This window comes from Globicephala melas, chromosome X (genome assembly GCF_963455315.2).
Source record: "Globicephala melas chromosome X, mGloMel1.2, whole genome shotgun sequence".
In the NCBI taxonomy this organism is placed as follows: domain Eukaryota; kingdom Metazoa; phylum Chordata; class Mammalia; order Artiodactyla; family Delphinidae; genus Globicephala; species Globicephala melas.
In genome coordinates, this window is record NC_083335.1 from 7448147 (window position 1) to 7459327 (window position 11181).

General features: G+C 36.9%; 1 non-coding gene across 1 annotated transcript; it reads right to left on the minus strand.

The window, feature by feature from the left end:
• Window positions 1-494: 494 nt before the first annotated feature.
• TRNAA-UGC (transfer RNA alanine (anticodon UGC)) lies at window positions 495-566 on the minus strand. Its single transcript has one exon. It is a non-coding gene; the product is annotated as a tRNA-Ala (tRNA).
• Window positions 567-11181: the final 10615 nt, after the last annotated feature.

Below are 11181 nucleotides of genomic sequence, written 5' to 3' on the forward strand. Positions count from 1 at the left end.
CATAGTAGATGCTCAAAAAAATATTTTTCTTCCAGTTTTATTGAGATATAATTGACCTACAGCACTGTATAAGTTTAAGGTGTACAGCACAATGGTTTGACTTATATATATCATGAAATGATTATCACAATAAGTTTAGTAAACATCTGGGACTTACCTGGCCATCCAGTGGTTAAAACTCCGTGCTTCCAATGCAGGGGGAGTGGGTTCCATCCCTGGTTGGGGAACTAAGATCCCACATGCCATGCAGTGTGGCCAAAGAAAACCCAAACAAACAAACAAACAAAAAGTTCAGTGAACATCCATCACCTCATATAGATACAACATTAAAGAAGTAGAAAAAACAAATATTTTTCCTTGGATTTTCTCTCTTAACTTCCGTATATAACGTACAGCAGTGTTAATTATATTTATCTCGATGTAATAATTTTTTAAACTCAGATCTTCACTTGCACTAGCCATATTTTCCAAGAATTAAACAAGGAGAAATCAAGTGGAGATGCTGGGGATCGAACCCAGGACCTCATACATGCAAAGCAGGTGCTCTACCACTGAGCTACATCCCCATGTTGATGTAATCATTTTTAATAAACTTTGTCAGTGTATAACCAAAGAAACTTGCCTGAGCCAAACCATTTTACCTTAAAAAAAGCAATATTATGTCATGTGTATGTAATTTTGATACAGGAAATTGGAGAATATCATAGATAGTAGTTCAACGATGGCTTTATAAAAGATATAATATTTTATCCTCCATAGAGGCAGTAAAACCACAATTCACAAAACATTTTCATAGGAAAAGTGACAGCAGGTTATATGGAGAAAACAAAGACAGAGGTATAATGATCCAGGAATCCATTACTTTATGAGGATCCAATTAAATTATGTATTATTTATATGTTTGATTATAAAAATTATATAAGCTCATTATTGATACTTTAGAACATATATTTATACTATCAGAGATAACAACTTTTCCACGTAGGGTCACTAATTTTCCAGTCTTTCTTTTAGAGTAAACTGGATATACAGTTCTGTATTATTCCGATTTACGTTATATAATCAACATTTTCCCAAATAAAATTTAAAGGCCTGCATTTTATGTGATCACATGAATGTGCTCTAATTTATTTTATTCCATTCCCTACAGTTAAATGTTTACATTTTTCTACTTTTTCTTATTATACAATAACTCTGAGAGGGTCATCATTATTTATTAATATGTCTGTATTTATGATTATTTCTTTATGATATAGTCACCAAAGTATAATTTCTATGTCATACTTCTTGAAAATTTTTGAAGGTTGCTATAGATTGCTGTTTCTTTCCATAAGTTTATAAAATTTGTACTAATTTATAGTTCTGCCAGCAATATTTGGTTCTTGTTTCATAAAACTTTGTCATCCTTGAGCATCAGTATCTTTTATAATTTAATAGGTAACAAATGGTATATATAACTATTTAGTTTTGTATTTCTTTGATTACAATTTTTAATGTTTATATCATAATTTCTAATTTTTGATGTATATGGGCATGATTTTTGTTTAGTTCCTACTTTTTAAATCAGCATCTCAGTTTTCTTAATATTTGAAAAGATTTAATTATAAAAAATGCTTTTACATTTCCAACCAACTATTATATAAAGCAAAAATCCTCTTTCCTAATATGTATCTATTGTTAACACTTTTCTTGATAGTACTGGTGTAATTTTATTTTACTTCATATAACATTTTTTGAGCAATAATGAACATGGAATTGACAAGCCAGGGTTCTCATTGCTGACTCCACCATATCTTTTTGTGTGACCTTGAAAATGTAGACAACAGATTTTATTCTAATGCAGAGACAGCTGGTGCCCACCCATTCATCCATTCACTCATTTATTCATTCTTAAGTCATTATTTTAATGAGTACCCCATGGAGAGAACTTGGAAATTTTCCATCTCTACATCTCTCCCAAAGCTGCTGGATGCCTGAAATTTAACCATTAGAGAATCATTTTAGGGACTATTGATCTGGGGACAGAGCTATCAAGAGGTTTAACTGTAAAAAGTCAAGCAACAGGCAAACAGCTGCCTCCTTCTATCCATTAAGTCACATTCTTCCACTGCCTTCCAATACACCAAGCAGGGCTTTGGGGAAAATTCCTTCCCTAGGGTTTCTCATCCTTTCTTCTCATTCCACGGCTTTGGATTTATACTGGGAGGATCATGGTGAGGTTTCATTAGATTATTTGGGGGTAAAGGATGGTTGCTTTCCTGACGAGCCGTAGGTAAAGAAGCTCAGCGTACAATTTACTTCATGCCTAGTCACCTCATGAGGTACTGGGGTAGGAGTCCCATTACCTTTCTCCTGAATAAGAGTAGCATCCTCTTCTGGGTTTTAGGTGGGCTTGGGGCCTGGATGCGTCTGTCTCAGGGCCAGGACTGGGATGACAGGATCGGACAGAGCCTGGGTTAGGATGAGGGAAGTGACTGAGTTATTCAAGTGCAGGGTTGGATCCCATATTTATTTAAAATTTTGTCCATCATAGATTTTTCATTGATTTCAAATTTTTAAAATATTACATTAGAATAATGTGCATTTTGATATACTGATTTTTTTTTTTTTTGGCCACGCCACATGGCATGCGGGATCCTAGTTCTCTGATCAGGGATCAAAGCCACGCCCTCTTCAGTGGAAGCGCGGAGTCATAACCACTGGACCACCAGGGAAGTCCAATTTACTGATGTTTTTGATGGCTCCTAAAATTCTGTGCCCTCGTTGAGTGCCTCAGTTGCTTGATCGTAATCCTGGCCCTGATTTTATTTCCTAGAGACGGAGGGAGCTTATCATCACCTTCAAGCTTGATATTAACCAAAGCTGGATGATTCCCAAATCCAACCCCAGCTGTCACTTTTGGAGAAAGTTTTGGCTTCCTTCCATATCCATCTGCTCTGGCCACTGGGTGTATTCCACATGTTTGAGTCTATGTCCTGGTCTATATCCTGTGACAATTCAGCAATTATCTCTCATCTGGCATTCATCTTGGCTGAACAATAAAACAATAGCAAAAGGTACCATGCACTCTGGAGACCTCCACAGACTTCTTTGGTTCAGGAACTTGGGGTAGGTGGAGTTGGGGATGGTGGGCAGCAGGACATATTCCTTCAAGGCTCTGAAGCGGCAGGGGCCTGCAGAAGGTACACTATTACAGGGATTCTTAAACCTGGCTACATACTACAATCACCTGAAGAGCTTTCAAAAATACCTACGTCTGGGTTCTACCCTCAGCTTTTCATTTAATTGGTCTGGGGTAGAACTGAGGCGCTGGGGTTTTGTAAAGCTCCTCAGATGATATTAATGTGAAACCAAACTCGAAAACCACTGTCTTTCATTACTCAGCGGCCAGCTGAGGCTCACTCTGAAGGGCATGAGAAGCAGATTATTATGGATCTGAAGAATCAAGTGAATAGTTTCTAAGGCTTTGGGTGAAGAAATGTCTTGTACAGCGAAAATTGGTAGCAGTGAGAGGGAGGGTGGGGAGAAAGTTTCAGTATTTCCCTAAGATTTGCTCAGTGCTATGTCCCAATTCATTATGGATGTTGGGAGCTGAATACTCTTTTTCCCACTGAGTGCCCAAACTTTTGTTGAGTTTTGTTTTTGAGGTATAACCCTGGTCTCTGCTTATAATCACATTTGAAGCTATAGAATCTCACCAAGTGAGTTTCTAAATGTATTTTAAACATTTACCAAGGAGCTTCTTCCAAAATATGTTTTTTTTTTTTTTTTTTTGCGGTACACGGGCCTCTCACTGTTGTGGCCTCTCCCATTGTGGAGCACAGGCTCCGGATGCGCAGGTCAGCGGCCATGGCTCACGGGCCCAGCCACTCCGCGGCATGTGGGATCTTCCCGGACCGGGGCCCGAACCCGCGTCCCCTGCATCGGCAGGCGGACTCTCAACCACTGCGCCACCAGGGAAGCCCTGGTGTATGTTTTGAATACCTTGAGAGACATGTTTCTGCTGCCAGTTTTAGGCTAGAGTGTAAAATTTCTAGTAAACATCAATCTCAATTTCAAAGCCATAATCCCTTGCCTTCAGAAAATCCTCTCCATTTTAGAGTTGGAAATAAGAGAGCACCGATGTGGAGAGGGGCTGATATTGCTTCTCAGGTCGTCAATGACCATAATGACGTGAAGAAGATGGAACAGTTTCTATCTTCATTACCCTAATAGGACTTTGAGGACTATTAGGGTAATGAAGATTAATAGTTCCATTACTCTTTCACTTTCGTGCTAAACCAAAGCCACAGATCACTGAGGAGAAAAAGGTATCCCAAATATTATGTAATTGTCATTGACTGCGAACAACGAGGCACTCCATTTGGTTTCTTGCACTAAGTTTGGTTTCAGTCTTTGCTGGGTAACCAGAACTTTCTGTGGTCCAGATGATACTGCTGAAAATGATCACCATACTGTCCTCTATTTTGAGGTTTATTAAAAGCAGCTCTTGTTCTGTTGAGATGTCTTGAGAGTGGTGGAAGGATGGGATGCCAGGGCTGTTTCTCTCTCCTACATTTTGGAATTTTTGATAGAATAATTTTCTGAAACTTTGCATTAAGGTCAAAGGACTTCCACTGGGAGGTTTTGAGTCATGGTAATTACCTAGAAAAATATTGATGTAGTGTATCTTTTGTCTTGTTTCACAACAGCATAATGAGAATTTACCTGGTACTTTTCCTAAACTGCTGCATGAATTTAGGGAGATCACTTCCCTTCTTAGAGCCTCAGTTTTCATGTCAACAACACTGGAGTTGAACTGCATGATCTCAAAGCTCCCATCCAACTCAAATATTCTGATTTGGTGATTTCTAGCTAAAATTGGGTGAGTTAATGCATGCAGTTTTTACTTCATATCTAGGAAGACAAAATAATTTTTCTGACAACAAATTCAGCATATCAATGCTGTAATGTTGCTATCTTTATACTTATTAAACTTTATTTTTTTCTAAAGACCTTAAAGCACTTTGACATTTCTTAGACTTTATCTCTGAAGCTGAGTCTACGCCTTATTTCATTAATTCTCACCATGTGTGTTTGAGCAAAGGTGACAGGAAGGTTATTATCCTTGCTTCACAGATGAAAACACAAGGTGAGTTAAATTACAATCTTCAAGGCATTGAGGGATAAAAAGGAAAATAAAGACTAGGACTCAGCCTGTATGGCAAAGGGAAGGAGGAAAGAAAAAGAAGCTGCTGGTAGCTGAATTTGGGTATGGGATGTGGGGACAGAGCCTCTATGGGACCTGTTGCCAGGAAGCTACTTGAAAAATAAAGAGTAGGAGGTAGTAGGTAGTAGTGGTCAGATTGATCATGATTCTGTCTGCCCAGTCCAGATTCTAAGAACTTTTCTAAGAATTAAATGCTAAATGTGAAAGTGGACCTAGTAAGTTTTCTACCCTAGTGTTTTACCCAATACCTAATTTTCCTCTAAAAGCAGCAATTATTGCTAAGTCTTACAGTGCTTGGTATGTCATATGCATTATCTTAGCTAAATATTCATGGGTTGGTACCATTATTGTGTCCATTATACAGCTAAAGAAGCTGAACTCCAGGTCCAGGTCACACAGCCTGTAAGTGGAAAAACTAGCACCTGAATCTAGATCTGTCCCAACTCAAACCTGTGCTTTACAAAACTGCTTTCTAATGTTTCTCTGATAAGTGATATTCTAAAAGTTTATAGTAATATCATTTTTGTCTGCATACTACATTGCTTTATAAAAATACATTTCAATTTCTTCATGAAAATTTTGAGACCTCTGTCACTTAGTCTACCTACAGGAAAAAAAACTTTTTCTTTTCTTTCTATGAAAAAGATGAGCAGTGATATTGTGAAAAAATTACAAACAAATGGTATGCAATGTCTCACAACTCTACTGCAATTCATTTCGACAAGTATGTAGGAAGGTCTCATTTGTACCACGTAATATGCAGAGAAATATGAATATGAAGATAAATAATGCAGTCTCTATCTTCAAAGAATTTACAATAATTGAAATAGGCCCATTTTTTGGACACAGTAACATGGGTGGCTGCATTATATCCCATTCATTTGGAGTGATGGCATAGATGCTGCACCTTAATGTTTTTTCTGTCTATCCTAGGGATCCGATGAGAAGTATCTACAGAGCAGCTTCCTTCTACGGATGATATTCTTGGGCAGCCTTCACTGGTTGTTTCCCCAGGGCCACAACCCCTTTTCATGACGGTTGTGGAGAAACATGGAATAAATAATGAGTTGGCAAAGCCCTGTATCACTGCAGAGGAAGGAGTATGTATGTATTTATGTATTCCAGACATGTGAAATAATATTAGAGAAGATTGAGTCTTCAATGGTACATAGTTTTAAGGTTGGCAAGAAGTGGCTATTGATGGGGAGAAAAGTAAAGGTGGAGAGATCAAAGCAATTCTATGGAAGTGTAAGGAGGTATGAGGAGAGCAGATTTCTTAAGTTGTGGAATGCCATGAAAAGGTACTTAAATTTTGATATGAACAAAATGGAAAGACATTAATCATTGCAGTTCTGAAGGCTGTAATCAGTGCATAGGTAGTAGTTTTCTGTAATCCAGTGGCTTCCAAAATGTGATTCATGGAGCACTTGACTTTTATGGAGTCCTCTCATTAGTGACCCCTGTAGTGTTAGTATTTATAAAGTCAGTTCTATCTAGGGTTAAAATAATGTACACATGGAGCTAAGAGTATCTCATAGCAACACACACACAAGGGTTTGACTTTAAAACAGGTAAGATAAATTATGCAAAAGTTATAGGAATTAAAAGTTTCTTAGGCAATTTACTTAAATTTAAATAATTTTTAAAAGCATGGACTATGGATGTCAAGTAATATTTCCGTCATTGCCTAAAGGTATATTCTTAAGAGTTGCAAAGCATTCTTTGTTTCAAAAGTCTGTGGCAACAGACAAGATTGATATCAAACTGAATAATTCATCAGCTAAACTTTGCTCATAGCCATTAGCAGTAATTCTGATGAGTATGCATACAGAGAACTTGTTCAAACTTTCCTCCTAATTTCAGCATTGAACTTGAATGGTTCTTGATTCAAATTTCAAGTTTATCAGGATTTTCAATCTCCTCATTAAAAAAAAGTCTAGGAAGGATTCATAACTTGAGAAGACATCCAATATTTATTTTTCCATATGAAATATACATGGATTAAAAATGTTTGGTACTTTATATTTAACATAACTTTATCAGATCCTTTTTGTAAAAGTATATCTTAAATCCCCAAATTTTAATATCTAATTTTTGGCCCATAGGAAAAGCTTAAGAAATATGTACTGAATAATTATAGCTTTACACTATCTGCCTATATCCAGTCTCAGTCTTCTCCACACAATATTCCTTAGAAGCAGAGAAGTAAGTGTTAATTTCCTCATTTTTTGGATCAAGGTATTAAGGCTCCAAGACTTTAAATGATTATCCTAAATTCACATAATTTAGTGTTAAAACCAGCATAGCATGCAGGTTACCGAATCCAAGTTCAATGCTCTTATGTCAAATCAGAACATATTATATGATTCGTGTTATCAGTTCTTCAAAAATACTTGGAGGAATTTTACAATACAAGCTACATATAAATGAAATTCACAGCAGAAATAAAAAAGAATAAGATAATAAATATACATGTAGTCATAAACTAATCCATATCCTGTGGTCAAGAATTTACTGTGGATCTAAATTTCCTTGCAGCAATGTAAAAAGTTATATAATTTACATCATTTGCCAAATGGAAAAACACAGGCAATGTGATATCATGTCACAACCATGCTAAAAACTCTCCCAATGTCTTTTCATTGCACTTACATATAATTCAAACTACACATGTAGCCTACATGTGTAGGCACAACATCCTCTGGCTCCAATTATTTTTCTAGTCTCATCAAGTATTACTTTCCCCAATGTTAACTACATTTTAATCTCTCTCTTCCTTCAACATGCCACACTCATTCCCATCTTCAGGTCTTTGGACTCACTATTCAATCCACTGGCAATACTATTCACCCAGATATTCACTTGACTAGCCCTTTCTTATTATCCAGGTCCTAGGTCAAAAGTCTTAGGTTCTCCTTATTCAAGCCTCAAAGAAATCATAACTGACCATCTTATCTAAATTAGTCATTTCCCCAGCTACTCCCTAATTAATTACCATGGCCTATTTTCTTCATAGCACTTGACCCTCTCTGAAGTTTTCATATTTTTCCTAATTTTTGTTTATTTCTCTTCCCCTCCAAGTTGAATGAAAATTTCACAAGAGTCAAATACTCGTGTATCTTTTTTTCCCACTGTTGGATCTCCAGCACCAAGGACAGAGCCAATTGGGCACTCAATTGTAAATGAACAGTCACTGAGATGAACTTTTCTGAAAACTTAATCCTAAAGCCTCATAAATTCTTTTCTTTTCAACTTTTATTTTTTTATGTTTTTTTAACATCTTTATTGGAGTATAATTGCTTTACAATGGTGTGTTAGTTTCTGCTTTATAACAAAGTGAATCAGCTATACATACACATATATTGCCATATCTCCTCCCTCTTGCATCTCCCTCCCACCCTCCCTATCCCACCCCTCTAGGTGGTCACAAAGCACCTAGCTGATGTCCCTGTGCTATGTGGCTGCTTCCCACTAGCTATCGATTTTACATTTGGTAGTGTATATATGTCCATGCCACTCTCTCACTTCATCCCAGCTTACCCTTCCCCCTCCCCACATCCTCAAGTCCATTCTCTACGTCTTCATCTTTATTCCTGTCCCCCCTAGGTTCTTCAGAACTTTTTTTTTTTAGATCCCATATATATGTGTTAGCATACGGTATTTGTTTTTCTCTTTCTGACTTACTTCACTCTGTATGACACACTCTAGGTCTATCCACCTCACTACAAATAGCTCAATTTCATTTCTTTTTATGGCTGAGTAATATTCCATTGTATATATGTGCCACATCTTCTTTATCCATTCATCTGTCGATGGACACTTAGGTTGTTTCCATCTCCTGGCTATTGTAAATAGAGCTGCAATGAACATTTTGGTACATGACTCTTTTTGAATTATGGTTTTCTCAGGATATATGCCCAGTAGTGGGATTGCTGGGTCATATGGCAGTTCTATTTGTAGTTTTTTAAGGAACCTCCATACTGTTCTCCACAGTGGCTGTATCAATTTACATTCCCACCAGCAGTGCAAGACGGTTCCCTTTTCTCCACACCCTCAACAGCATTCATTGTTTGTAGATTTTTTGATGATGGCCATTCTGACTGGTGTGAGGTGATACCTCATTGTAGTTTTGATTTGCAATTCTCTAATAATTAGTGATGTTGAGCATCCTTTCATGTGTTTGTTGGCAAGTTGTATATCTTCTTTGGAGAAATGTCTATTTAGGTCTTCTACCCATTTTTGGATTGCGTTGTTTGTAAAACTTCAAAAATTTTTAAAAAGACTTTGAAAACATGATGTGATATGGCTTTAGCATCTACTTTTAGAAATATGAAGCCACCACCAGTAGAGATGGGGTAGAATGAAGACAGAGTTTATGGCAGAACTTTGAGTAAAACTAGTATGTAACTGAAGGCCAACTAAATAAGAGCCTTTGAAGGAGATTAACATGAAATGTCCACAGAGAGGAAAAAACAAGGTTAGCGTTACAAAATCAAAGTGACAGGAAGATTTTTAAAGCAGGTCATGAATAGTGTAAATGCCTGAAAAGTATTCAATGAATTTTTCAACAAAATTCCTAGTGTTAACCTTGGCAAAAGCAAATTCAGGGGAGCAGCCACAGTGATGATTAAAGTTATATTACAGTGGATTCATGGAAAATTATAACATGGAATTTAAACATGAAAAATTGATGGCATGATTTTGTGCTAGACATTCTTAAGAGTATATTTGTACTAGTCTCAATTTAGCTCTCTGCTCAAGTATCTGTACTAGAGGAGCACTGCCTTCTGATGAGATACTGAATTGGATATTCACAAATAAATTGGATTTTTTCCCACCAGTCAGGCTTTTAAATATTTGAATACCTACATACTGTATACCTTAAATCTTCGCTTCTGTAGGCTGAATATTTATAGATTCTCCAACCATTCCCACTTATGACCTGGTTTCAAACCCTTTACTTACATCCATGTTGTCCTCTGGCCACTCTAGTTTGTCAATGTCATCTTACAATGTGATTTCTAGAAATATTTAAGGACATCACTACACCTTTCCAAATACTTGTAATAGTTCCCCATTGCCCCATTCATTCTTACTTGCAAGACCTTCAACATTGACTTTAGCAAATATTCTTAGCCATTATTTCCCTTTCTCCTCCATTATTTACAATACACAGTCTAGACCAGAGGTCAGCAAACTTTTTCTGTAAAGGGCCAGTTAGTAAATAGGTTTGCTCTGCAGACCATATGCTCTCTGTTGTAACTACTCAACATGTTATAAACAATACAATAGATAGTATCTATTATAGACAATACATTAATGACTAACTGACTGTGTCCCAATAACACTTTACTGGAGAAAAATATAGCGAGTTGAATTTGGCTTGAATTTGAGTTGAATTTGAATTTACGAGCCATAGTTTGCCAACCCGTGGTCTAGACAAGCAAAGTGCCTTGACATTTCCTTGGTACACCTCAGTTACTTCTGTGGCTTTGTTCATGCTCTCCACCCCTCCCCCACACCATTAGTTAAAGTAAAGGTTATGCTGATGTAACCAACAGACTCAAATACAGCAGTTTACATGAGAGGAAATGTTTTCCTTCTTACATATCAGCCTGGCATGAGTGGAACAGGTTGGTTCACAGGTCTGTTCTATGAGATCATTTCATACCTGGGCTCCTTGCTAAATGTAGCAAGTACTTGTTAACTCAGAGTAATACACTGGCACTAGCACTCTGTCGCATGATGATCATTTACCCTAGATATATAGGCCTATATATATTTTCTTTAACTTAAAAAGTACTGAAAAAGATAGTTTTGTCAAATGTTTTGACCTTACACAACATGGGGGGGGGGGTCTACTTTCCCAGCCTAGTACATCTTTTCCTATCCATGAAGCCAATGACTCATAGATTTAGATTTTTGTTACTGTAGATCCTCTCTTCTGATACCAATTTCTACATTAGAATCAG